Below are 6631 nucleotides of genomic sequence, written 5' to 3'. Positions count from 1 at the left end.
CCGCTTGACCATCACGGCCGTCAAAAGGAAGTAATAGCCGAGGCTATTTGAGCCACTTCCCCGACGGCAACTCGGATGGTAATCTTGGGCATAGCATTTCACCAAATCACCTCATTCTTTGGGGCACACGTGAGGAACACAAATGCGAACAAGCCTGAATGGTCCCCAGGACTATATGCGAATGAAAACTCACACCCCAGAAGTGACTCGAACCCATACTCCCAGAAGCAACGCAACTGGTAACTACAGGGCGCCTTAATCCGCTTGACCATCACGGCCGTCAAAAGGAAGTGATAGCCGAGGCTATTTGAGCCACTTCCCCGACGGCAACTCGGATGGTAATCTTGGGCATCTTGGGAAGTGGCTCAAATAGCCTCGGCTATCACTTCCTTTTGACGGCCGTGATGGTCAAGCGGATTAAGGCGCCCTGTAGTTACCAGTTGCGTTGCTTCTGGGAGTATGGGTTCGAGTCACTTCTGGGGTGTGAGTTTTCATTCGCATATAGTCCTGGGGACCATTCAGGCTTGTTCGCATTTGTGTTCCTCACGTGTGCCCCAAAGAATGAGGTGATTTGGTGAAATGCTATGCCCAAGATTACCATCCGAGTTGCCGTCGGGGAAGTGGCTCAAATAGCCTCGGCTATCACTTCCTTTTGACGGCCGTGATGGTCAAGCGGATTAAGGCGCCCTGTAGTTACCAGTTGCGTTGCTTCTGGGAGTATGGGTTCGAGTCACTTCTGGGGTGTGAGTTTTCATTCGCATATAGTCCTGGGGACCATTCAGGCTTGTTCGCATTTGTGTTCCTCACGTGTGCCGCAAAGAATGAGGTGATTTGGTGAAATGCTATGCCCAAGATTACCATCCGAGTTGCCGTCGGGGAAGTGGCTCAAATAGCCTCGGCTATCACTTCCTTTTGACGGCCGTGATGGTCAAGCGGATTAAGGCGCCCTGTAGTTACCAGTTGCGTTGCTTCTGGGAGTATGGGTTCGAGTCACTTCTGAGGTGTGAGTTTTCATTCATATATATATATATATATATATATATAAATCGCTAATCTCCGAAAGTTCTTTCACCGAAATTCTTTGAAATTTTCGCACAACGTTCCATTCGCATCCGAGCACGTTTTTATATACATGCTATATAGATGTCACGTCTGTGACGGGAAAGCACATGCTTTTTTGGATTACTGTGTTTTCATGAGAGGGGAAATCTTCGAAACCTCTTTATTGACTGCTTTGAAATTTTGACACAACGTTGCATTCGAATTGGCGAATGTTTTTATATACCTAGTATATACATGTCTCACATTTGACAGGAAAAAACATACTTTTTTTAAAAACAGCGCCATCTGTTGAATGTAAGAGCAACTCGCTGTGTATTCTCCGAAAGTTCTTCACTGATTGCTTTGAAATTTTGACACAACGATTCATTTGAATACACATGTGTCTTTATACACCTACTATATAGATGCCACACCTGTGACAGGTAAAAACATGTTTTTTTTTAAACAGCGTTATCTGTTGCATGTACGAGCAACATTCGCAATACTAAATATCTTACAATTCCATTTCAATGTTTCTGATTGCATTGATAAATTTTATTTATATAGATTTCGATTTTTTTTTTTAATTTTTTTGTGTGACATTGTTTTGGAATTCAACTGTGTTGTTTACCATACCGTTCATTCTGTATGTATAAGTATAGATGCCACACCTGTAACAGGTAAAACTATGTTTTTCTTGAAAAGCAGCACCATCTGTTGCATGTAGGAGCAACACACATGCTATACTAAATATGTTTCAATTCCATTTCAATGTTTCTGATTGCACTGATAAATTCAATTTTCATAGGTTTTGATTTATTTTTAATTTGATTTTATTATTTTGTTTGAATTGTGTTGGAATTGAGCTGTGTTGTTTATTATACCGTTCATTTTGTGAGTATAGTTTATTTTAGGTTGCTAGCCACTCCACCATACCCTCTTCCTTCCCACCATGCCCCACTCGACTCCTAGTTCAACCTTGAGGCCGAGCAAACGTCTGGACACCTCCTCCGCCTGGGAGCCGCCTGTTCACTTCTTGTTTTCGCGTTTTGGTTTTGCTACTGCCTTTTGGCATCCCTTTTCAACGGTCCGATTGTACGACGCCTGGCGCACATATCTCCTTGGGTCACGGGATTGTTGATAGATTTTTTTTTTGGCGTGTTCTGGCTGGATCTCCTGGTTTTTCAAAACAGCGTGTGTTGCTCTTTCATCCAACAGATGGCGGTTTTTCAAAAAACGCATGTTCTTTCCTGTCACAGGTGAGGCATGAATATAGTAGATATATAAAAAGACGTGTTTATTCGAATGCAACGTTGTGTTAAAATTTCAAAGCAATCGGTAATGAGGTTTTGAAGATTTTCCTAACATGAAAAACATGAAAAACACAGTTTTTCAGAAAAAGCATGCTTTTTACTGTCACAGACTGGCACGTCTAAGAAGAAGAACATTTCTCCAAGCCCGTTATTGAAAATTTGAATTATATGATCGTAAATGCCTTTTTGCTCAAACGTTAGCTTAGGGATATTTGATTGCACATACAACAACCGATCACCCGTGCTGTAATTTTGTTCACGACGCAATTCTACATCGAACGAAACAGCAGCAGATCGATTCGGTGACGGTTTTCCCAATTGACTGAGAACATTGTTCGCAATTTATAAGCACAAATCCTTAATCATTTATCAATGCTTCGCTGTATATTTCTGCTGTGAAATCCATGTTCATATTTGAATTTTCCTTGCGTATTCGACGGACAATATTTTAAGCTAAGTGCTATTTATATTTCTCCCATAACTCTGTTTGAGATGAAGGAAAACAGGCGGTCAATATGATTGCAAACAATACACGAATTTGATTTGGATGTGACGTGTTTGATGCATCATTAATGCATACATCCCAGCGTCTGTCGTTCTCCAATAAATACAGAGTTTGACATGCACTACGGAAAGTGGCATGTGTAACGCCATTGAAAAATCTCAGTTGCTGGAAAGACGTTGGACCGAGCACATTTACCAACAGCATGCGAATAAAGAAGCATTTATCATGATTGGGATGCACGGTGTACAGTGTGCCTATCATAGCCTATACAGGGGCCTCGTAGCCTGGTGGATAGCGTGCAGGACTCGTCATTCTGTGGCGCGGGTTCGATTCCCGTACGAGGCAGAAACAATGGGCAAAGTTTCTTTCACCCTGAATGCCCCTGTTACCTAGCAGTAAATAGGTACCTGGGTGTTAGTCAGCTGTCACGGGCTGCTTCCTGGGGGTGGAGGCCTGGTCGAGGACCGGGCCACGGGGACACTATAAAACCCCGAAATCATCTCAAGATAACCTCAAGATAACCTAGATCATAGTTTATTTGAATATACCAGGTTGTCCATCGACTCGCTGTCCTCTTCTGCATCGTTCAAATGATTTTCTGCTCGCATTCCATATGTAATATAGAGGCACTTCCGAATACAGCAGTGTTTTCGCAAACGGGTCATTTTGACTTAACGTTAAGAAAGCAGTTAACGTTGTAGCCGGTGGATTCATAACTATTTGTTGCACATTTGCAGCAGTGAAATATACGCGTTGTCCAGTTTCTTGTTTTTAAAAACAAAACCAAAAAATACTAAAAAAATATTTAAATTAAAATGCAGATCAATTGACACAGCTCAATTCCTCCGCCAATAGCACTGAAAAATAAGAACAGTTAAAAAAAAACGAAATGAAAAAATAAAAAATATACTATACTCACGAAATGAAAAGTATGATAAACAACACAGCTCAATTCCAATGCAATGTCACACAAAATAATTAAATCAAAATGAAAATAAATCGAAATCTATGAAAATTCAATTTATCAATGCAATCGGAAACATTGCAATTGAATCAAAACATATTTTATACAACTTGTGTTGCTATTACGTGCAACAGATGACGCCGTTTTTCAAGCAAAGCATGTTTTTACCTGTCACAGGTGTGTCATATATATCGTAGGTACATCAAAACACACGCGAATTCGAAAGGAACGTTGTGTCAAAATTTCAAAGCAATTGGTGATGAGCTTTCGGAGATTACAGCGTTTGTTGCTCTTACGTCCATCAGATAGTGGCATTTTTCACAAAAAGCATGTTTTTTCCTGACCAAGGTGAGTCATGTATATAGTAGGTATATAAAAACATGCGCCTATTTCAATGCAACGTTGTGTCAAAATTTCAAAGCAATCGGTAAAGAGGTTTCGAAAATTTCCCTCACATGAAAAACACATGACAATCACAGTTTTTCAGAAAAAGCATGTTTTTTTCTGTCACAGACGTGATATTTATATAGTATGTATATAAAATCCTGCCTGGATGCGAATGGAACGTTGTGTGAAAATTTCAAAGCAATCGGTGAAGAACTTTCGGAAAGTAGCGATTTTGAACAAACGAACATTTACACTTTTATTTATATATATATAGTTGTGGAGCAGTAATATAGTGCGAGGAGGAGAGCTCTGTCCAGAAGACTTAAGAGCCATCAGTGATAGAGGGAAGGGAAATGATTTTAAAATTTAGGAATACTGGAAGCAGGGCTGTGAAGGTGGTGGTGAAGGTTGTGGTGAAGGTGGTGGTGAAGATGGTGGTGAAGGTGGTGGTGAAGGTGGTGGTGAAGGTGGTGGTGAAGGTGGTGGTGAAGGTGGTGGTGAAGATGGTAGTGAAGGTGGTGGTGAAGGTGGTGGTGAAGATGGTGGTGAAGATGGTGGTGAAGGTGGTGGTGAAGGTGGTGGTGAAGATGGTGGTGAAGATGGTGGTGAAGGTGGAGGTGAAGGTAGTGGTGAAGGTGGTGGTGAAGATGGTGGTGAAGATGGTGGTGAAGGTGGAGGTGAAGATGGTGGTGAAGGTGGTGGTGAAGGTGGTGGTGAAGATGGTGGTGAAGGTGGTGGTGAAGATGGTGGTGAAGGTGGTGGTGAAGGTGGTGGTGAAGATGGTGGTGAAGGTGGTGGTGAAGATGGTGGTGAAGGTGGTGGTGAAGGTGGTGGTGAAGATGGTGGTGAAGGTGGTGGTGAAGGTGGTGGTGAAGATGGTGGTGAAGGTGGTGGTGAAGATGGTGGTGAAGATGGCGGTGAAGATGGTGGTGAAGGTGGTGGTGAAGATGGTGGTGAAGGTGGTGGTGAAGGTGGTGGTGAAGATGGTGGTGAAGGTGGTGGTGAAGGTGGTGGTGAAGATGGTGGTGAAGATGGTGGTGAAGGTGGAGGTGAAGATGGTGGTGAAGGTGGTGGTGAAGGTGGTGGTGAAGGTGAGTAGTGAAGTTGAGGACTACAGCGACGCGCGCCATCTGCCAGGTGTCACTCACGTGAGTGGCACCTGGCAGATGGCACGCGTCGCTCTAGTCCTCAAGGGTTTTGGGGGGAAATTTCCCGGAAGTTTGGCGCGTGTTGGAGGTAAGTGGGGCGCGTCGCTCTAGTCCTCGGGGTTTTGGGGTGCTTTTCTGTGTGTTCGGGTCAGGAAAGAGGGAAGCCATGTTGTTGGGGATGTAGGAGAGTATGTGGTAGAGTAAGAAAATACAAGGATAAGAGTGGAATATGAGGAAGGAGTAAATGAATATGTATGTGTGTTTTGTGTAGACTTCATCCTGTGTGAGGATAATAATTTTGATGATTGTGAGTAAGTAGAGATTGAGTGTAGATGAGAGGAGTCCCAACATAGTTTGTTATGTTGTTTGGGGTAGGGGTAGGGGAGGGAGGGAGGGAGGGAGGGAAGGGTGAGTGGAGCTTCCCCTTGTCGTCGTGAGACTGCTCGGGGATATTTGCGGTTAGACAAACCATTAACTCCCCTACAGGAAGCCCTAAGTGTGAGAGGATGAGAGAGTAGAGTCCAGCAGGAGGGATGTGAAACACTACCCTTAAGCGTTTTTCAATGTCCGCGGAGGGGTGTGCTTACTGGTCACAGGTCCAAGGGTAACTGAAAAGACTTTTCCAAGTAGTTGGGTTATATCTCCCCTCCCGGAGGGTAGGCAATGTCGGCCATTACTTCCTCAGACATGGCGGAAGTGGTTGGGCATCCATTACACAGTGCGTTTCGAACTGAAGTGCATTTCCAAGTAGTATGGTTGTATCTCCCCCTCCCGGAGGGTAGGCAATGACGGCCATTACTTCCTCAGACATGGCGGAAGTGGTTGGGCATCCATTACCCAGTGCATTTCGTTAAGGGGAGATGTAGCTACAGTCAGCAACTCCGTCTCTCTCTGTCTCTCTGTCTTTCTCTCTCTCTCTCTCTCTCTCTCTCTCTCTCTCTCTCTCTCTCTCTCTCTCTCTCTCTCTCTCTCTCTCTCTCTCTCTCTCTCTCTCTCTCTCTCTCTCTCTCTCTCTCTCTCTCTCTATCTCTCTCTCTCTCTCTCTCTCTCTCTCTCTATATATATATATATATATATATATATATATATATATATATATATATATATATATATATATATATATATATATCTACATTATATGCGGGGTTGCATAGTGTGTCAAGAACTACCTACGTGTTGCTAAACAGTCCAATCTCACACAAGGCAGTCATAAGGGCAGTAAAGGCTTGCAGAGACACATAAAGGAGTCAGGACTGAAGCCCAACAATTCATT

Source organism: Procambarus clarkii, chromosome 82, assembly GCF_040958095.1.
Source record: "Procambarus clarkii isolate CNS0578487 chromosome 82, FALCON_Pclarkii_2.0, whole genome shotgun sequence".
Lineage (NCBI taxonomy): Eukaryota > Metazoa > Arthropoda > Malacostraca > Decapoda > Cambaridae > Procambarus > Procambarus clarkii.
Note: the sequence above shows the minus strand (reverse complement) of the source record.